This window comes from Lemur catta, chromosome 2 (genome assembly GCF_020740605.2).
Source record: "Lemur catta isolate mLemCat1 chromosome 2, mLemCat1.pri, whole genome shotgun sequence".
Taxonomy (NCBI): Eukaryota; Metazoa; Chordata; class Mammalia; order Primates; family Lemuridae; genus Lemur; species Lemur catta.
Window position 1 is genome coordinate 61140578 of NC_059129.1, and position 23177 is coordinate 61163754.

Here is a 23177-nt window from a genome sequence, read left to right on the forward strand (position 1 = left end):
TGTCTTTTCTTATGCTGTTGGATATTAAAAATGTGTGAGGAAACATAAGTAGCAATTCTCAAAATTTGCCTTTCCACCATCAGAAGGAATCTAATTCTTGCGAGATTTAAGCTTTCTGCTTAAACTTTTCCATTGGTGAGAATCCTCCCATGACTCTTCCAACAGAGAAAGCTCAGATAGCTGTATGAAGTGCATCATGTTATAAGGATGTCTTGAAGATATAAAAGTTATGCACAACAATTGAAGATACGTATTCTCTGTTGGAGTCAAATATACTTAAAAATTCCTCAGTCCTTCCCAGGAAGATATTCTACATCCATAGGCAGTTAGCACGTTTGACAGTCTTATTCTGGGTTTTCCATTTTAATTTGTTATTTTCGGTTTCTATCCAGAGCAATTTCAGTTGACCATTAGGAAATTAATCCTTCTGAGTCTAAGACCGTCCGTCATTTTGACCCTCTTTATGTCAACAATGGTTGGTATGGGAACCAGTCTTCATACTGTAATGAGCGTCAGTTGTGTGCAGGGCATTCTGTGTCAAGTACTGTACATGTATGTGTGATAGAGAAAGAGAGAAAGGGTCACACACACACACAATGAGATAGTACAGTGGATTTTGACATGCATAACTTTAAAATTTTCAAGCAGTCCTTAAGTTCCAAATCATGGACACATGAAGTGATTTGGTAATTTTGCTGAGCATGAATTTGAATCCCACTTATTTGAGGCTAATGTAAGGGAGCAAGTCACTTTACTAGTGATGAAGTCAGTGATTAAGGCCAAGATGCAGCATTGTTCCAATCATTTTTTTTTTCTTTTCTTTTCTTTTTTTTTTTTTAGGTGGGGGAAATGTTGTAGAGCAGTGTTTCTCAACCTTAACAATACTGACATTTGGGCTAGGTAAATCTTTGTTGTTGGGGACTATCCCGTGCATCATACGATGTTTAGAAACATCCCTAGCCTCTACCCTCTAGATGCCAGGAGCACACCTCTCCCTCTTTTGTGACAACCCAAAATGTCATTTCCAAATGTATCATGTTGGGCATCACCTGAGATTGAGAACCACTTCTGTAGAGGAAACCCTCAGTTGATAAGTGAGAGTTGAGCCATCATAAATTGTGCCCATGTTTCCTATCGATGTGTTGTTAGACATTGGGATTCTATTCCTGAGAACCCATGCCATTCATACAATTACAAATTGATTTAGATTTTTGTGTTCTTAAAGCACTTATTAGATATGGAAAACTAAATACCATGAAATCTATATTCCTTTTAAGTGGGACATGTGATAGCTAGGTCTCTTAAAATCTTATTTCAGTGAAATTTGGACTGAATACTACCTTTTTTCCTATTGAATGTCAGTGTATCCAACATGGCATTCTTCTTCAACATTGTCTGAAAGAAATTGTTTAGCAATTAAATATGGGATGAAATGGTGAATGGGAAAATTTTATTCAAGGAATCTGGCCAGGAGATTTTTGGATCAGCCTTGCCTAGATAGGAGGAAGGGTATATTTTCAAGATCTTGTGGAAGAAAAATCACTGACTTTCAAAAGTGGTTATATTATTGTCAAAGGCATCCAACAATCCCCCAATTGCAGTGGAGAGCATACAATGACTTGATCCTTAGTGTCTGGCAACAGCTCCTTGAGCTCAGCCATTGCTCTTAGGACCAACTGTGATCCTTCTAAGCCCTAGGCCTCTAGTCATAGATCTTTTAAAATTGTACTCACACCTGTTGTTTGAGAACTCGTAAACATTTAGCACATTTAAAAATTCTTATTTATTGCCTCACTTTCTGTACTAAACTAATTTTGTGATTTCAGCTTTTAATCCTTTAGTTTTCAGAGTCATTTCTCTACTCAAAAAGATTGGCTCTAAACTGAGCTTGTGTTTCTGAATACTAATTCATGAAGATAGTTTCCAGAAGGGAAATTGCAGCTAAGTGAAGCGCTGATAATTTGTCAACCTGGATACTTTGTACAACATGACTTGACTAGGATCTGGAATTAAATACCCAAGAGAGAGGATTAAAAATAGAATGGGTTTCAATTTCAGAAAGTGAATTCTTAAAGTGTCTTTCCTGTCCTTTTCATTCAATTTATTACACACACCGGCACTACCGTTTTTACAAATGAGCAGTATTTCCTCTAGGGCTTCCAGATTAAAATGGAACCAAAAGGGCTGAGTTCTTTTGGTTGGCTTGTTCTATATATTGGTGAATTGCAATGTTAATGCAAATCATAATTATCGGCCTAGCAATAGCATATGCTATAACCTCCCAATGAAAACAAGAACTAGAGAGTTTTGGCCTTTTTATATATCTTGGTACAAGTTCAAATCATTTCAAAATGGTCCCATATTTGACAGGCTATGAACATCTTATTTGATCTTGTTTTATTAATATATATAGGTGGGCAAGTAGTACCACAAAAGTTAGGTGAGTTTTGCAGAACTTATTTCATTATTGATCATATTTTCCCAATCAAAATATATTTAAATATAGATATAATTATACATCTAATATAACAAAATATCATTACTATTAATATACTAATAGTATTATAATTATAATAATAATATAAATAGGGTTATAATAAAATTCATAACATAAGAATAATAGAATGATTTTAAACAGTTTCTCAATAATTGCAAGACTTCGGGGTGCTGAGAGGATTTACAAGAATTACAGTCCTATTGACTTTCTATCACTTTGGTTAGTGGTTTGAGTGGTTCTACTGTGGTGAGAGTGGGTTATAGAGTTGTTGAGTCTTAAAGCTGCACAGAGCTCTCAGATCACCTGGTCCAGTGGCTTTCAAATTTGTGAACCACAGAAACAGAGTCTCTGAAATAGTGCTTATTCAGATATAGTCTATTACATTTGATTCTGTTCCTTTCTATTCTTCTCCTTTCGAATTCATTTTTAACATTGGCAAACAGGACTCACTCACAGTCATGACTTGTGGTCTGCAAAACACGGATGTAGGCCAGCAGGTGTGTTTTACAGATGGACAATCTGTGGTCTGGCAACATGAAGTATTGAGTCTAAGGTCAAATAGCTCATTAGCTGCTAAAATGAGTGGTCTTTTAAAAACACATGTGGAATTTCAAATGCAAGTCATTTAGCATTTGGTGCTTACAAAATGATTTACGGTTAGCCCAGAAAGTCCTTTCAAATTGCTCTGATGGAAATCAAGAGGTGAGTGGGCCCACTCCTGCTGTGCATGCTCATAGGTGCGCTAACTCTCTGTTACTGGCCCTGGTACACACTGGGCTGAAAGTTGTATTGGAACACAGGCACACCCATTTATCTGCATATTTTCTATGCCTGCTTTTGCCCTACAGTGGCAGAGCTGAATAGTTGTGATAGAGACAATATGGTCCACAAAGCCTAAAATATTTACTGCTGGGCCTTTTACAGAAAAAAATTGCCAACTCCTAAGAATTATCTGATAATAAATGTAAATAATTTCTTGCAAATGATAAATGCCCAAAGAAAAGTAGCTATTTTTACTACATAGCAGTAATGGTGATTAAAATGACAAGAATTATAATGACTATGTTTGTGATGATAATGAAAATAATAAGTTATGATGGTGTTAATAATGATAATGATGACAATAACAATAATAATAAATATTTTATTTTATTTTAATTTCAATAGATTTAGGGGATACACCCCTCCTTACCCTTCTTCCATCTTCCTTCCACCATCCCTCCTTCCAAGTCTCCAAAGTCCCTATACCACTCTGTGTGACCATGTACACCCATTGTTCAGCTCCCACTTACAAGTGAGTACAAGCAGTATTTGTTTTTCCATTCCTGAGATACTTCACTTAGGGTTATAGCTTCCACTTCCATCCAAAATTGCTGTGGAAGACATTATTTCATTCTTTGTCATGGCTGAGTAGTATTTCATGGTATAAACACACACACACACACACACACATTTTTCTTTATCCACTCTTCAGTTAATGGGCACTTAGATTGACTCCATATCTACAGTAAACATATGAATACATAGGTTTTTTTTTTTAATGTAATGACTTCTTTTCCTTTGGATAGATACTCAGGAGTAGAATTGCTGGATTGAATGGTAGGTGTACTTTTAACTCTTTGAGGAATCTCCATACTGTTTTCCATAAAAATTCTATTAATTTACATTCCCACCAACAGTGAATAAGCATTCCCTTTTCACTGTATCTACATCAATATTTTTTGTTTTCCGACAATAATGAGCATTCTGATAGGGGGAAAATGGTATCTCATTGTGATTTTAATTTGCAGTTTCCTGATGATTAGTGATGTTGAGTAGTTTTTCATAATTGTTGGCCATTTGTATCTCTTCTTTTGAAAAATGTCTGTTATGTTTTTTGCCCACTTTTTAATGGGATTATTTGGTTTTCTTTTGCTGATTTATTTGAGTTCCCAGTAGATTCTGGATATTAGTCCTTTGTTAAATGTATAGTTTATGAATATTTTCTCCCACTGTGTAGGTTGTCTATTTTTTTTGCTGTGCAGAAATTTTTTAGTTTAATTAAGTCCTATTTTATTTATTTTTGGTTTTGTTGTATTTGCTTTTGGGGTCTTACTCATAAATTCTTTGCCAAGGCCAATGTCCAGAAGAGTTTTTCCTAAGTTTGTTTTCTTCTAGAATTTTTACAGTTTCAGGTCTTACATTTAAGTCTTTAATCCATCTTGAGTTCATTTTTGTGTATGTTGAGAGATGATAGGGAACCAGATTCATTCTTTTGGCTGTGGCTCTCCAAGTTTCCCAGTATCATTTATTGAATAGGATGGCCTTTCCCCAGTGTATGTTTTTTTTGGTTTGTGGAAGATCAGTTGATTGTAGGTGTTTGGTTTTATTTCTGGGTTCTCTATTCTGTTCCATTTATCTGTATGTCTACTTTTATACCAGTACCCTGCTGTTTTGCTTACTATAGCCCTGTAGTATAATTTGAAGTCAGGTAATGTGATGCCTCCAGATTCATTCTTTGTGCTTAGGATTGTTTTGACTATTCAGGCTCTTTTTATTCCATATGAAATTTAGGATTGTTTTTTCTAATTCTGTGAAAAATGACATTGGTATTTTTATGGTAGTGAATCTATAAATCACTTTGGGCAGTAAGGACATTTTAACAATATTGATTCTTCCAATCTATGGGCATGGGATGCTTTTCCCTTTGTTTGTGTCATCATCAATTTCTTTCATCAGTGCTTTGTAGTTTTTCTCATGGAGATCTTTCACCTCCTTGGTTAAGTATACTCCTAGATATTTTTTTTTCTTTTCAGCTATTGTAAATGGTATTGAGTTCTTATTTGGTTCTCAGCTTAGGTGTTATTAGTGCATAGAAATGCTATTGATTTGTTGTGTATGTTAATTTTGTAACCTGAGGCTTTGCTGAATTTATGTATCAATTTTAGGAGTCTTTTGGAGGAGTCTTTAAGGTTTTCTAGATATAAGATCATGTCATTGGCAAACAGGGAGAGTTTGACCTACTTTTTTCCAATTTAGATGCCCTGTATTTTTTTCTCTTGAGTGATTTCTGATTGAGCTTATTTGAATCTTCTATCTTATTTTTTTGGTTAATTTGCTAGTGATTTGTCAATTTTGTGTATCTTTTCAATGTACATATTTTTTGTTTCATTGATCCTTTGTATTGTTTTTTTTTTGTTTCCCTTTCATTTAGTTCTACTCTGATCTTTGTTATTTCTTGTCTTCTGCTGGCTTTGGGTTTGGTTTGTTTCTCTAGTTCCCTGAGGTGTACCATTAGGATACTATTGTGATCTTTCTATCTTTTTAATGTAGGCATTTAGTGCTATGAACTTCCCTCTTAGTACCGCTTTTACTATACCCCAGAGATTTTGGTAGCTTGTGTCGTCATTGTCATTCAATTAAAAACATTTTTGATTTCTATCTTGGCTTTGTCATTGATCCAAAGATTGTTCAGCAGCAGGTTGTTTAATTTCCACATATTTGTATAGTTCTGAGAGTTTCTCCTGGACTTGACTTCTAGTTTTATTCCACTGTGGTCTGAGAAGATACATGTTATGATTTCAAGTTTTTAAAATTTGCTGAGACTTGTTTTGTGGCCTAATATATGCTCTATATTGGCAAATGTTCCATGTGCTGATGAGAAGAAGGTATGTTCTGCAGTTTGGGGATAAAATGTTCTATAAATATCTGTTAGGTCCATTTGTTCCAGAGTCCTGTTTAAGTCCAAAGTTTCTTTGTTGATTTTCTCCCTCAATGATCTGCCTAGTTCTGCCAGTAAGTGTTGAAATGCCCTACTGTTACTATGTTGCTGTTTAGTTCATTTCTTAGGTCTAGTACTATTTGTTTTATGAATCTGGGAGCTCCAGTGTTAGGTGCATATATATATAGGATTGTTGCATCTTATTGTTGAATTGATTCCTTCATTATATAATGACCACATTTGCCTTTTTGTACTGATGTTAATTTAAAGTCTGTTTTATCTGATGTAAGACTATATACTCCTGCTTGCTTTCAGTTTCCATTTGCATGTAATGCTTTTTCACACCCCTTTACCTTGAGTCTATGAGACTCTTCATGAGTCAAATAGGTTTTTTGGAGACAGCAGACATTTGGGTTGTGTGTGTGTGTGTTTTTTTTTAATCCATTATATCAATCTATATCTTTTAAGTGAGGTATTTAGACTAATTATTACAATGTTAAAATTGATAAGTGAGCTACTTCTCCAATCATCCTGTTGATTGTTACCTAGTTGCTTTGTCATCTCCCTTGTGTTACTGGGAGTTGTTATAAGATTACAAGAGTTGTTATTATAAGAGTTGTTATAAGTTAAAAGACCTGTGAGTTTTTACTTTCTAGTGTTTTTACCATGTTGAATATAGACAGTTTGTTGGTTAGGGCACTTTTGAGCATTTCTTGTAGAGCAGGTCTAGTGACGACAAATTCCCTTAATGTTTGCTTGTATGGGAAAGATTTTATTTCTCCTTCACTGTGAAACTTAGTTTTCCAGGACATAAAATTCTTGGCTGACAGTTATTCTGTTTAAGAGCACTAAAGATAGGACCCACTTCCCTTCTGGCTTGTAAGGTTTCTGCTGAGAAGTCTGCTATTAGGGTATTCCTTTGTAAATTACTTGATGCTTTCATATTGCAGCTTATGGGCTTTTATCTTTCACTTTGACTTTGGCCAGACTGATGACTGTGTGCCTTGGTGATGTTCTATTTGCAATAAATCTTCCAGGAGTTTGATGACCTTCTTGAATATGGATGTCTAAATCTCTAGCAAGACCAGGGAAGTTTCCCTTCATTATTCCCTCAGATAGGTTTTCCATGTTTTTTGCTTTTTCTTCTTTTCCCTCCATGGATACCTATGATTCTTATGCTCTGGCATTTTACATAATCCCATATTTCTCAGAGACTTTCTTCATTTATCTTGATCCTTTCATTCTCACAGCCAGTGCCTCAACCCAGGTAGCCTTGAAAGCAAGTTTGCCAGGTTGGTCTCAGTCTGGTCCCCTCCAGATTCAAGCATGCTATCCAGGGGCCCAGCAACTGAGGATCATCTAACCTAATCCACCTCTACTGGCACCTGAACACTCTCCCAGGGGTCTGAGGTCCAACTGGCCCAAATTGCCAGCAACACCATGGTGGGTACCTGCTTGCACAAGCCAAAAGGCAGTGTACCTCTCCCTCTCTACACTGAGCAGCAGCCTTCCTGGTAGAGGAGAACAGCTGAACCCCAAAGCTATCTGTTTTGAGCTGAGGGAAGAGGTTTCCTGTAAAAAAGACCTGCATAAGAACTCTAGCAATGGAAAAAAAGCAAAGTGTCTCAATAACCCCAAAGGATATCAATAGCTCTTCGGTGATAGACTCCAACCAAAAGGAAATTTTTGAAATGTCACATAGGGAATTCAAAATATGGATTGTAAATAAGCTCAATGGGACTAATGAAACAGTTGAAAACCAACACAAAGTAACTAAAAAAAAATTATGACATAAATAAAAAATGCACTAAAGAGATTGATACTTAAAAAAAATAACAGAATATCTAAAAATGAAGGAATCATTTAGGGAATTTCAAAATACAGTGGAAAGTTTTAAGAACAGACTGGACCAAGCAGGAGAAAGAATTTCAGAGGTTGAAGACAAGGCATTTGAATTAATCCAGTTCATCAGAAATAAAGAGAAATAAATAATAAATCTTTTCTTTGGCTACCAGCTTTGCATTTTTTTAATCCTATTGTAGAAACCACTCCTGATATTGCCCAGATATCTAATACTTATAATTTTGCCTTTCCCCTGGTATCAAAATTTACTCTCAGGAAAGTATCTGAAACTGGCTGTAAGACAAAAAAAAGAATCTCTAGATGTTTTAGGCTTGATCAACAGGTGTGGGGAGGTATTTTGAGAGGAAACTCAGGCCTTCTCTTTTTCCATTTTTGCATAAAATAGTCTCTGATTTCTTCATAATTATTTTTTATAGTCTGGAAAACTCCTTTGAAAATATTTGTGGGGTATTCACAGGGATTTCAGTTTCTTCCTAAGATCGCGTCATCAGTGCCTGGCAGTAGCTGTCACCTGTGTGGGGCTTGGTGGTGAGTCCTGATCATTTTCCTGGATTCCACAAATGATCTTGGAAAACACATTTGCCTTGCCTCTGGATTTTTTTTTTTTATTTACAAAGCTAATAAGAAAAAAGAATGTCTTGTTTTGTTTTGTATTCATAATAGCTGGGCTACAGTAAGATTTCCTGTAAATTGAATAATTTTGCTATGTTTATGGCTTAAAAAATGTAACTCTCATTCTTGCCATCCATGGGCCCCAAGTGTGTTTCAAAGCAAGTTAGACTTACTTAGAAACTTAGTATCTATTTCTTCTCTCAGTTATAAATTCACAAATAGGATCTGTTTCTCCTTTTAAAGTGGTTTCCCTAGCAACTAAGACACCCTTATATGATCAGAGCAGTTTGTCACTTTTGAAGTTTGACTTGCTGACAAGAATTTCTGGCTCCAGGAGATGCAGAAAACAACATCTAAACACAAACATTTCGAAAACACTCAAGTGGTGAATGACAAATGGAAACTACGCTGGGGTGACTTTTCTGTGGCTCGTGTGTCAGCCCCATCACCGCCACCCTCCATAGCCCACCAGCAAGGAGAGCCCTCTCTGGAATAGCTATCTTCACGGCAGAGAACAGATGGGAGTGATTCTTAAAGTGGCTAAATTACCATAAAGATATATTTTGGGAAGCAGCGGGTAGACAGAGATATGGGAAGATTTGCAGCAGGCAGCTGCACAAAGTGAACTTACCTTGGGATTGCCCCGTCTTGTTTATCACTAGGCTAAAATAAACGTGTTGGTCAGATACATCGTGGGGAAGACAGACTTTTGCTCCCTCTGCTCATAAGGACAAAGTGAGAAGAAGGGGGGTCTTATCTAATCCTCAGAGTGGCTTTTCATTTATTTTCATTATCTCTAAAATAATAAGAAGAAGAACAATTATTACTATTTATCTCTGGTGCTTTCCCCACGTTGCTGTTTTATTCTACAATGACCAGAGTCAGGACCTCATTCAATTCTGGGTTTCCTTCCCCTCCGCAGTCCTATTCCAGCTCCTGCTGCAATTATATCCCAATTGGGGGGTAGATAAGGTGAGAGTGATTGGGATAGGAAAGAAGGGGACAGTAAACAGGATAATCATCTCCTTTCTTATGTCATTTTCAACTGACTCTGTAACAAAAGGGAGAGAGAGAAATTCATGAGACTTGTAGAAATTTATGAGATCTGTAAATCTGTAACGACCTCTAAATGAGCTTAGAGTGAAAGAGCATACGAGAGAATGAAAACAGCAGTGGAAGTCTAAGCAGAGTTTTCTCATGATGAATTTGCTTTCCTGATCTCAAGATAAACAGCAAGTTTTCTTCCTTAGAAGATCGTCCCCAAGAACACAGTGTTTCTCTTAATAAGCAAGTCAAATAGGCAGCTCTCTCCAACTTCCTGGTATTTCAGGTGGAGTGTGTCTGGAGGCCCTAGCAACATCTAGCATGGTGGTAAGTGTTCCATGGAGTCAAATGAGAAAGGTATGTTTTACACAATAAGGAACTTAAATCTTATGCAAAGGGAATACAAATTCCAGGAAGCAGAAGGGAAATGTTTTGAAAAGATTTTTTCTTATAAAGAAACTTTTTACTACCTTTTTTGAGGGCCTAAGGGAATTCACCTCCTAAAATTTATACAGATTATATTTTTTACACTGGTCATAGAATAAATTGAAATGAAGGGTTCTGTAAATATTTACCAAACACCTACTGTAGGCTTAGGATTAAAATTGGTATTTTTGAAAGAGAAGCATAAAATGTAGACACAGTGTTGCAGATGCAGAGATGTGGTGCCCAGGTCTCTTTGTGAGAACAGTCTTGCTCTCAAGCTATGGGAAGGGTGGTTAGCAGACAGAGTCCAACTGTCACCTGCCACATCTGCAGAGATGCTTCACTGAGGTCACGTCTTCCCAGGGCAGCCCACAGTAGGTGAAGCCTTGGCCGCTTTGACTGAATATGGAATGCTGCCATGGGCAATGCTTCCTAATAGCAAGTATCCGGGGACTCCGGAGATTCTTACCCCGTTAGGTCGAGCTCTGTTGGGTCTGCATCACAGCTCTTCTCCCTCTGCCCAGTTATGCCTCTTCCTCTTACTTCTCACCAATGTTGATCTCTCATAAATATCTGACACCCGGAAATTTTTTTCTGAATCTGTTTCCAGAGAGCCCAACCCATAACACCAGTTTATAATGATTTTACAAATAATTTAAGAGATAAGACTATCCTGTGTGGATGAGTGATGATGTGGAACAGAATATGAATGCTACAGTGCATTCCGATGAGAGGGAGAGTTGGATACTTTAAAAATCAGAGATGGCTCCTGGTAGACCTGAACCTCTTTGGTTGGGCAGAGCCAAGATACTGATGAGTGAGAAGAGAGGACAGGCAAATGAAATACACTGAGTGAAAGCAAGGAATGAGACTGTGAGGAGACTGGCCTGGCGAGAAAGAAGGCATGTTCAGGAAGAGTTAGACATTGAATTGTTGTGAATTCACTTAAGATTAGATCTGGCTGTGTAAGAGAGAGAAAATGCCAAGATAGATGTTTACTTCTTTCTCACATTAAAAAAGAAGTTCAGAAGTTGTTAGTTCTGATCTTGTTTGGGTCTTTTCCTGTAAATTCATTCATCATTTTGTTGTGTCTAGAGTGAAACCCTTACCATCAAGATCTAACCATGGCTGCTACAGATCCAGCCATTACATCCAAATTCCACCCAGCAGGATAAAGGGTGAGGTAAAGAAGGGCATGCCACATCATTTTAAGGAGACCTACTTCTAATTACATTTCACTGGTCACAGCTTGGTTACATGGCCTTGTAAAGGAGGCTGCAGAATAACCCTTAAACTAGGCAGCAACATACCCAGTATAAAATTTTTATTGTTTGTTTTTATTACAATTGAAATATATTAGCATATTTTTTCAGATGATGGAAACAAGTGAGACAAAAATAGTAAAAAGCTAAAATCGGGTGTTTTGAAAATGATGGTGCCAGCAAAACATTTCTAGAAATTACAGGAAAGAAGAGTTATTTTATATATGTGTGTGGAATTATTTTGGACATATCTAATTGGAAATTAATAGTAATAATCATTTAACATATTTTGAGTGTTTTCTTTGTACCAGACACTATGTCAAATGTTTTACATCTTTCATATTATAATATTTGATGGAGCTTAGGACAAAAGTTTTCTGCATGATCTATTATATATGAGGAAATGGAGATTTTGAAAAATGAAAAAAATTGATCAAGGCCACACCACTTGGCCTCAAACTCATGTGTGTCAATGCCGCCAATCCAACCAAGTGGTGCCATATCAAAGAGGACCAGGAGACAGAATTTCTCAAAGTTGAAAGGGACCAACAATATCTTCAACACAGAAATTCAGAAAAAAAAAAAAGTAAACAATTTGGATAACGAGAGGTCATGCATTGATCATCTTTAAAAAGTGTGGAAACTAGGGTGTGGGAAGGTAAGAAATACTGGATGAACTGTTGAAAGCATGTATGGTAATCCTATTTCTAATAATAGCTGATATGAACAGTTAATATTTGTGGAATGCTTGCAACATGCCAGGTACCGTTCCCAGGGTTTATGTGCACGGACACATATAACCACAACCCTATGAGGTAGCTGCTTTTGTTATCCCTATTTTACAGATGAGAAAATCGAGGCAGTGAGAGGGTAAGTAGTCTGTCCAAGGTCACACTGCGATTAAGTGGTGCAGCTGGCATTGAAGCCCAGGCAGTCTGGCTGCTGAGCTCATGCTTAGGCATCTAGAAAGACCAAAGGTTTCTGTACAAAGTAATGAATTGACAAAAGTCCACAGACTTTTTTCTGAAATAAAATCTCAGGTACATTTTTATGGGAAATGTTAAATGTACCTAATAATTATCTATTCTTCCTTCCCTAAAAAAAATCATATTGTGAAGAGGGACTACTTTTCTTTTATTTTTTTCGCATGTCATTTTTTAAAGGAGATACAATTATTACTTTTTAAAATTAAGAAAAATTTGAAATCCTGAAGGAAAATATGTTGCATTTTTACTAATGAGCTTATTGAGAGAATTGAAATGATACATTATGAACCTTAGTAAATGTCTCTGGAAAGAAAGAAGGCATTCTATCTTTATAGCAAAACATTTCAATAACTATGCACAAGAACAATGATTTTTTTGTGTCTCAAATTCCTTTATGCCTACAGGCTGCTCAATTGAATGTCATTAGAATCTCTACAAGTTATTTGCACATAGTTTGAAGGCTCCCTCATCTCCTACACAGTCACATGTTGATTAAAAAAAATATGTATATATAGTTGTGCATGATACGGTATGGGCAGCGTATTGGAATCTAAGGCTTACAGATTTCCAGATTGCTGGGCATTCCTGACCCTTTTCAGGTAACCAGATTTATTAATGCCAATATGTGCTTTCAAAAGACTGAGTCTGAGAAAGGATTCTTAAAATATTTCCACCAGAAACAGTGCAAATGGATTTTTGAATAAAATAGTACTGTGATGTTCAAAAATAAAGACTTCTTGAAAAGTGTTTATGTTTAGAACTTGGTGGTAATTAGAACAGGCAGATTTAAAGGGAACAGGTTTGCTTTCTGTGTGGACTTATCAAGTAACATAATCATAAGTGAAGAGTTTCATTATATACAGAGATGTAAGGGCATAATATAAAGGCAAGGAAAAATAATATTTAATATAAGTTCACCAGGAAAAAAGGGAAGTTGAAATACTGACTTTAAAGAAAAGCACTTTGGAGTATATTTAGTAGCGATATTTTTATGAAATGTCAAAATGATGATTATGTCATTAGTATGTATTGATTTTAAATATATACTTAATGTTAGATTGCTAGTTATCTTGGGAAACTCAGGATAATAATATACAGCTATAACAACAATAACTAATCATTTTTAAAAGCTTACCACAGGGAAGGCATCATGTTGGGAACATCCCATATATAATTTTATTTAATTCTCACAAGATCCTTAAGTGTTAGATAATCTAGTTTGTTTATGGAAATGATGAAGAAGCCATTTTTTGTAGTGTCTTTATTTTTATGTATGAGCAAATTTGTTAAGTACATCCAGTGTTTTTTCAGACAAGATGGTTGCTCTTTCAGTTTCCCTTTCATGATGTACAAAATACCTTTAAATAATGTGTTATTTTATTAACTTGAAATGTTCCCTTCTTACATCCTGCATTATTGCTTTATTACACACTGTGAGAAGAAAATTAAAAAGTGTTTTCCCCATATTATCTTTTATATTGCTTCTTAATATCTCATCTTTGAAACTGTAGCCATTTCTGACCTAGGAAGCTTTGTACCATCTGATGTGGTTAGTAAGAGAAGTATCAGTGGAGGGTTGTATTGTAGTTGCAGCTACTGATTTACCACTAACTAGGGTGAATCCTGGGGAAAAATACTTTGTCCTTTATCTTCTATTCCTTTGTACTTGACCCATAGCACCATTGTTTCTTACCTCTTATTTTCTCTGGGGTAGGCATACACTATTCATTCATTCAACAAACGAATGTATATTGAGCATCTACTAAATTTAAGCACTGGGATACAGTGGGATCCAAAAAGGTATCATAACTCCTGTCTTCATGGAAGGTTTCACAGTGTTGGTCCCTAAGACACCTCCCATTCTGTGGGAACACATTAGCATACCGTAGCCATCAACTTGTTTCTTTGTCCCTAGATGAAAATTACTAAGTGTCAAACACAAAACAAAAGAAAAGACCATCCCAATGTAATTTTATTCACAATCTTACCCACTCAATTAATCTTTTAGAAATACATATGTATTTTCATTCAAAACAATCTTTCAGTCTAAAGAGTGGTTGATTCCAGAGGATACGGAGCAAATACTAGATCTATTAAGTTGCCCTTGATTATTGTGTAACTCCTCATCCATCATATTTTTAGCTATTGTAGGAAAGAGTCATAGGATTTATAAAAATTGTTTTGGATGATAATAGGCAAGAGCCAAGGTTCTTAAAATCTGCCTTTCTGTTTTATTTTGGAGTGAAAACATTAGTGGGAGAAGAGGGGGGACACTGTGTAAGTAAATGTGGCAATATTATGATACTCATATCAATTAGAGATTTTCATTAAACCTCATACATTTAATCTATCCTAAAAAGAAAGAGAGAAATGAGTATTTACTCGGTATCAACTATGTGCCAGGCCATACACTAGGGGTCTTATGTGTCATCTCATTTAATTTGCACATCATCCTATAAGGTTTGAATGCCTTATGATGTCCATTTTGCAAATGAAGAAACTAAAGTTCATGGAATGTAAGTAACTTATATGGGATCATCAGTTAATAACAGGTAGATTTATGAATTGTATCTGACTCTGACTCCAAATTCCATTGTTTCCATTAGTAGAATTAATAAATTGATGGGATGAAACATCATCACACGTTACCTCAGATATTTTTGAAGATAAATATTGTTTACTAACTACTTATTGTAACCATATGTAGACATTCAACAATATTTTCTTATGCCTATGTTGTACTATTCATATTGAAAGTTACGTAGCTTTCGCACTCATACCAGTGACAATATAATTGTATTCTTTGTTGATATCTCATTTCCATTTTAAAGTTATGTTCCAAAATAGCCATGAGTTGCTTTTATAGGTAGAAGTGGCATAGAGACAGTAAGAGAGTAACAGTTATGAGAGGCAGAAAAGTCAAAGTGTATAGCTATATTTTGAGAACAAATACTGGAGGCTTGGGAAAAGTGTTCATCAGAGCCCAATTCTCCTGAGTAGGAACCGTGTTAAAAATGAAATTCTTGCTGGCTACTGCATTGTACCATAACCTTTCTTATGACTTTTCTATAAATGTGTATTTCTAAGGTAAGGTTGGAAGGAGTAGGGGCAAATCAGAGGCAACATTAGCCTGGGTTATAACCTGGAAAACCCGAGTTCAAATCCAATTGCATCATGTGCTTGTTGAACAAGTTATTTAATCTCCCTGAGTCTCATTTTTCTTCTTTGTCTAATGGATGTAATTAACTCTCTCACTGGCTTGTGAGAAATACAAAAGATGCTATATTAAGTATAGAGACCAGCATCATGGAAACTTGTATTTTGCATATAAAATGATATTTATATGTATTGTATGTAGGATAAAATCTGTTCTTGGGAGGAGTGGGTTAAGTATTTGAGGTAGCCAGGGTGACAGACCACAGATGCCAAGAGTGGGAGGAATGATCTAAACCAGAGATTTTCCCATCTTTCTTCATGTACCCTGGCCCCTCACACGCCCCTCTGATGCTGGTTTCTTTCATATATTCCTAAAACATTCAAAGCTTTGGCATTCACTGTGAGTTGCTATTTTTATATGTGTTATATCTTCAAAGTGACAAAATTATCTAGTGATTAAATTGTTCTCATTTCTCTATAGACCCTGACACTAAAATCCTTAAACCAGAAATCCCTCCTGTTCTTTGTGAATCTTCCATACATCTAGTATAAATGCATGTAATTGTTCATTTATTTAATAAGCATATATGAATCTACTATTTGACAGGCACTACACTAGGTGCTGGGGGTATAGCAGGAAACAAAACAAAAATTTCTCCGTGTCCTGGTGCTTATGTTCCAACTGTGAAGCCAGATACTAAAGAATTCGTTACATAATAATGGAATTTTAAGGCAGCAAATACTGTGTAAAAGTACAAGGTGCTAAGAGAATGTACAACAGGAGGTTTACATAACCTATGGAGTCAGGGAAGCCTTTCAGGTAGTGATTTTATGAAGTTTGTTGTGTGTTAGAACCTGTGTTACCCACATGATGTAATTGCAAATGTTCATGGAATCTTTTGAGTTTCTTAGAGCTTAGCTGAGTGAAGAGGAATTAACTAGGGAGAGGGTTACAGGAGAGCATTCCAAGCAGAGGGAGTAGCATGTTGGTCATTCCTCATGCTCCATTTTTTTTTTTTATTTTAGGATATTATGGGGGTACAAACATTTTGGTTACATGTTATGACTTTGCCTCACCCAAACCATGATTTGAGGCGTGCCTTTTCCCCCCTACAATGCTCACCGCATCCGTTAGTTGTGAGTTTATTCACCCCCAACCCCCAACCCTCAGTGAATATTACTATCATGTGAGCACCTTAGTGTTGATCAGTTGGTGCCAATTTGATGGCAAGTACATGTGGTGCTTATTCTTCCATTTTGTGGTACCTCCCTTCGGAGGATGGGCTCAAGCTCTATCCCATTTTTTGGTAGATAACACGATAAGTCCTTCATCTTGTCCCAACTTCCCAACAATACCCAATTTCCATGTATGAGGAGGGGGAAATAACTGTTATTGAACACATGGCTGTGTCAGACTTCCTATATAGCACATTATGTCATGACGTTTTAACCGTCACAAAATTTTGAAATATTACAAATAAGTAGGCTAGTTATGTCTTAGTTTGCTGAACATGGTTCTCTTTTATGCCTGTTGTCCCAGGGCAATTATTAATAGTGTCTCTCTTTTTACTCTCCTGAGTGTTTCAGTTTGTATGATAAATTCTATCATCATAAAGGGATGAAGGGTTTGCCTTGGGCCACACAGCTAGCAAGTGCAAAGGGTGGTGGGATACCACACCAGTACTCTCTGATCTAAAGCCCATGTTCTCTCCACTATACTGTGGTCACAGTTTGTTGGCTTTTCTCTTGTTCTCTATTCCAATCAAGGTTAGGGGGTCTAAGACAAAACTGACAAAAACTAGCTTTCTGACATCAGCCTTCTTTAATTCTGCTGAGTCATGTATTTCTATAAAGTACAAATGAAAAGAAATGATGGATTAAGATCAAAAATAAAATACATGTAGTAAGTAGTAGTTCTTTTCTTGGTATATATTGTCTTTATGGCTATATTTAGCCTATTCTTTTGGTTGCCCAAGTATGAGGAAGCTAATTTAAAATGCAAATGCTTCTGGAAGTCAAGATGTGACTCTTATGACAAAACGTTGGTTGTCATTGTTTTTTCTATGATATGATACCCCTGGGCTGGGGAGGTTCATGACTTGCCCTGATGAACAGAGCCTGAATATAAAGACCTTATAGTTTCCTAAACAATCAGTTAAACGCTTTTATGTTTGAGCCATTTTAATAATGTATTTTGAATGCAGTTTTTATCTTGGTTAAAACTGAGTAATACAGATAAAACTTTTTCTGTGGAATGTGATGAAAGCTTTCTGAAGGCTTTCCTTGTATGTAAATATATCAGAAACATGAAACAGGATTCTATTGCCTTCCTTTTTTATTTTAAATAAACATCAGATTATACTGACATCATACTGGAAATGAATATTAGATTGCTCATGATCCTTTATGCAATTATAAAGTCACCTCAAAAGATGCTGGTATCACTCTATCCATTTAGAAACAAGATTTTATGATGTTTCTAGTATATGATGTCAGAATTTAAGTTTCCCTTATGACGTATATAGAAATGATGAACTATGGAATCCCTGAGCATTTCTATTAAGTAATATGCTTTACTCCCAACTTTTTGCTACATGCATTATTAGCACCTTTTTGGATATATTTCAATTTATCATTTGTTTATTTGATTCATATTCCTCTGCCACTGAATATGTTGTTTGTGACCTGCTGTTGGCACAACTGGAGTTATTGTTGGTAGACCTGAGATATATACCATCTCCCTTCCTTTCTACTCAGAAAACACCTGCTTATCCCCATCTATCTCACTGTACTCTCTTTCCAGCTCAGACCACGAATAGCATTTCATGTAGTGACTTTGTGGAGACTCTTTTTGTTTTTTGCCAAAGTATCTTCTTTTCATACATTCACCAAATATCACAGTAGAAAGAAGATGAGAGTGGGATGAGAGTGTGCATTATGGGGGCAAAGGGTTCCGTGGCCAAATAAATATGGGAAACTGTGGGCTAAACAGGGCTTAAAGGGCCTCTTAACTATGAGACTCCTCCAGATGTAGAATATAGGATGTACTGAGTTCTTTATTTGTTTGATCAGAGAAACCCTTTGTTACCATTTTTCTTGCAAGAATGGAATGCTAAGGAGTACACTGATGTCGAATCTCATTTTATAAACAAATTGCCCCTGAGACATTAAGTGACTCACCTAAGACCTCACAGCTATTTGGTGGAAAATCTAAGACCAGAATTTATTTTGTCTTCTTCTGACCTAGATGGTTTGACGTTCTATGGCTGGAACTGAGGGAGCAAAGGGGAGGGTGGTAGGGACCAGATTATGAGGACTAATGCTCTGGGTGACAAAGGAAGCCATTGGAGGGTTTCGCACAGAGTAGTGACATGGTCTGACTTATGTTTTAAATGGCTCAATCTTGTTACTGTTTAAGAGGTGTGACAGATTGGGTTCCTAGGAAGCAGACTTTGAGATGGAGATTAGCATGCAGAAAGCTTGTCAGGGAGTGTTCTGAGGAGCAACACCTGCAATGGGGGTCTCAAAACCTAACCAACTTCATGAGGAGCTCTGAAACTGGGGTTACCCTTTAAAGTTTTCCCAAATTGGAGTGAGGGTGCCAGGCCTTTATGCAGACGTGTTGGCTAGACATTGGATGCCCCTGAGAAGGGGGAGTGGCTTTGGGCAAAGAGCTTTATTCAGCTGGGAGGAACTTCTGGAGAGGACTGATAGCTGAGCACAGTTACAGCACTCCCAGCAGCTGGGGTGTAAGTCCTCAGCCCAAAGGAGATACAGATGGTTTATCAGAGCATCCTCTCTGGAGGCAAAGTGGAAGCAGGGAGAAGAGTTAGGAGGCAATGAATCAGAAAGGAGATGATGGTAGATTCTGCTACTAGGATGTTAGAAGTAGAAGTAGTGAAATATATTCATTTTCTGGATTTATTCTGAAGGGAGAGCCAACAGTATATACTAATATATTGATTAATATATCTATGAGACACTAAGAAAAATCAGTATCAACCCATGATTTTCATCCTAAGGAACTAGGACTAGGTAGAAACTATATGCAGAGGTGGGGAAATTTTGGGGGTGGGGCGAGGGAAAAATTCCATTAGAAATGCAATTAATTCAGCTTCAGATGTATTTATTAGTTTTCAGATATCTAAGAGATATCCAAATGGAGATGTTACTTGTATGAATGAAGCCATCCAGGGAGGCCATCCAGGCTGGGGAAATATCTTCGGAACTCATTGGCTTATAAACACTAGTTAAAGCTAAGGAACTAGATGTGATCACCCAAGGAGTGACTTTTGAGCTACTTCAAAGCTTAAGGGTTAGATGGCACAAAGCAGACAGAGAAGGAGCGTCTGGGGGATAGGAAAAGAACCAGGAGGAAATGGTGTGCCAGAGGCCAACAAAAGAGAGTGAACCATATGTATTCATTCCTGATGGATAATTGTTTCTCATCGTCATCTCTGTTCCTCTTTCAAATTCTACCACGTATAGGGCTTGTCATTTCTTCAGAATATTTAATTAGGTCAAACAGTCTAACTTAGGTGTTAGATTTTCTTCAATGCTTTGAAGCTTCTGGTTTACTTTAACTAGGAGGACTATTAGTATCTTTTTTAACTAGGAGGGTATACCCCAAGGAGAAGATAATCTGTTAGCAGCAATAACAGAAGTAGAAGGAATCCAGATGAGGCCAATCCAGATGGCTAATCCAGAGGAGTCCAAATTTAGGCTATGATGGAATCTCATGTACCTTTGGTCAGATGTCACTTTAAATACTGTACGCCCGGTTCTGAGTCTGTGAAGTGGGTTAGTCCTGATTGGGATCCTTGAGATCATTTCAACTCCCAACTCCAAATTAGGATCCCAATTCCTGGTGATTCCTGTCTTCAGAGGAAAAGCACCACCCAGGGCTGAACCAGAATAAGTGCCCCCATGTTGGTCACCAGAAACAGGACCTGAGAGTGCAGCGGCTAAGATGTGAGATCTCCCTGGGAACAGCCTGAGACCCATTCCTCATGCAGCCTGCTTTCTGCATATCACTTTTCACTCTCCTGCAACTTCATTCACTGCTGGTGTCACTTGTGAAAGTGTCTCCTTAATGAGCATAGAAGCCACGTTAAGAACAGGCTCCAAGCTTTTATCTTTATGTCTTCATAGCTTAGAATCATGCCTGGCACCCAGCAGATGTTTATTGAGGTAAATAAATGAGACTTCTCGTACCTTCTGTTATCAAACACAAAGGCATTAAAACAGACAAATGGATGTCTGAATAGCCTCGGCAACTGGATCTGCTTAATCACTTGCATGTTTCTTGGTAAACTTTAGTGGACTAATCTGTTTTGTTCCTCAAATTTGTTTCTCAAGTCAGGAAGAAAGGCCATTTGTTTTCTTTTTTTTATTATTTTATTTTTTGTATGACTCAGTGGTTTGTAACTTTTTATTTATTTTTTATTTCAGCATATTATGGAGGTACAAATGTTTAGGTACATTTATTTTAAAAGCATTATCTTAAGAATCTTTTCGCTCCAAGGTATTACAATAATATCTGTTTAGTAGTAAGGGCAAAGGATACCTGCTTTAAAAGCCATTGATAATGCCAGATTTCAAAGAGAGTTTTGCATTGTATTCATCTGTTGAAAACTTTGATAAACTTTATTTTCTTTTGAAAAATGATTATTCAACAGAGCATTTTATGTTCCTTAGTGGGAGAGAGATCATTAAAAGGTTTTGTTTATAAAATGCTTAAGGGTCTTGGGCAGACCCTAGGTGACTCTTCTTGTCCGTAGGAAAAGTGGTTGTAATTGGAGGATAGGCTCTCCTTTCCTCCCAGTCCCAAGTAATTTGCATGCTCTTTTGTCATCCAAGACTAAGACTTGTTTTTTGACCAGGTGCCATCACTTTTAATTTAAATATAGAATGGTTTCCATAGAAATTATCTTAAATACATGTGCTCTTTGAGACTGAGTGTGGTTACTAACCAGATGGTTGAAGCCTGCTGTTACAACGCATGACCATTATGTGTTTTTATTTTAAGTAAAAGATTATGACTTCTACCATTATAAGAAATAGTCTATAACAGCAACAATTATTAGTGAATAAAACAGGGGAAAAATGATTACAGAAAAGTTGCCAATAAGACACTGAGAAAAATAGCAGAATATAAAACTAATGGATAAATTTAATTGGTTCTCATGTTGTAAAAAGATTCAAGGGAGAATTTGAGCAGGGCAAAGGGTAAGGGCTGAATGATTTCCTCTTCCAAATTTGATTGTGCCAACTGGTCTAAATATTGTTTGTGTTTGCATGAGGGAATGAGAGAAAGAAAATATCGGAGGGGAAAGGTCAGAATGAGATATAGGAGAAGAGCTTTGTAGCTATTTAAATTCACTTAGAATAAACTAATTGACCATTGACAAAGGACTGGACTGTCACTTCCCCTTGGGTAGCCACACTAGAACTTGGAGATAGAAGTGGTCCATAAGATTCATTGACATTACCCTTTGATGTTTTGATTCATATATATGAATATCTCCATTCCTGTTCCTCACTGAATAAAGTTAAAACCTCTTGATTCAAGACCTGGGGTCAGACGTGCTACTGTTGCGCCACGCGGTCCCATTTCAAGATCTTTGATGATCTAGATTCTACCTGCTTTTCTTGTCTCATTTGCCTTTTTTCTCATTTATGTAGTTTATAAAACCAAAAAGCGACAGTATGAACAGCAGTAACACATATATTAAGTATTTCCCTGGCACAGAGCAAAGGACATTACAGGCTGAATTTAATTGTAATCCTCACAAGAACCCTATGAAGTAAATACTATTCTTATCCACATTTTATAGGTGAGAGGACAGAGTCTTTAAGAGGTTCAGTAACTTGGCTAAGGTCCCACAGCCAGCAAATGATCTGATCCCCGGGTTCAGATGTGCTTTATGACTATTCCTGCTACTTACTGTCCTTGCTGTGCTGGTAGGTGCCTGCACTCAAGCTTCTCTCTCTGCTTGGAGTAAGTGCTATCCCATCCCACCTTCAGGGGCCCCCACGCCCCCATCCTTGTACATGCAGCCCAAATGACATCTTTTTAAATTATTCCACTCCAGGTGGCTGTGATCTCATCACCCTCTGAAATTCCTCTAAGTATTTTATTTTACTTTTAATTTTTATGGGTACCTAATAGTTGTATATATTTATGGGATACAGATCTCAATTAGAAGCTACATTTTAAAAGATCCTCAAAAGATTTATATGTGCAGTAAAGTGTGAGAAAAGCTGCAATATGGGACTTTTTCTTTTTCCAGTTTGTATCTTTGCTGTTTGTATACCTGCTTTATTTTTTAATTTTTTTAATTTTTAATTTTCTTTTAAATTTCAGGATATTATGGGGGTACAAATGTGTTGGTTACATGGATTGCTTTTGCACTGCTTGAGTCAAAGTTATAAGTGTGCCCATCACTCAGATAATGTACATTGTACCCATTAGGTATGATTCCACCCATCCTCTCCTCCCCACCCTCCCACCTGCATGATTTCCTTTGAGTTTTACTTCCATTTGTACACATGAGTGCTGATAGGTTAGTTCCAATTTACTAGAGAGTACATGTGGTATTTGTTTTTCAATTCTTTAGCTATTTCACTTA

The 23177-nt window shown here is 36.7% G+C and overlaps 1 protein-coding gene across 11 annotated transcripts in view; it reads left to right on the forward strand.

The window, feature by feature from the left end:
• Positions 1 to 23177, forward strand: part of LOC123632965 (muscular LMNA interacting protein) — a 240116-nt gene that overhangs the window by 71669 nt on the left and 145270 nt on the right. Inside the window, exon 1 of one of the 11 annotated variants that reach the window (XM_045543773.1) lies at positions 12923 to 12989. The exons of the other annotated variants lie outside the window; for them this stretch is intronic. The gene's annotated coding sequence lies outside the window, so the exon portion shown is untranslated. Of the gene's footprint in view, positions 1 to 12922; positions 12990 to 23177 lie in introns of those variants that run through there. 11 annotated transcript variants of the gene reach the window in all.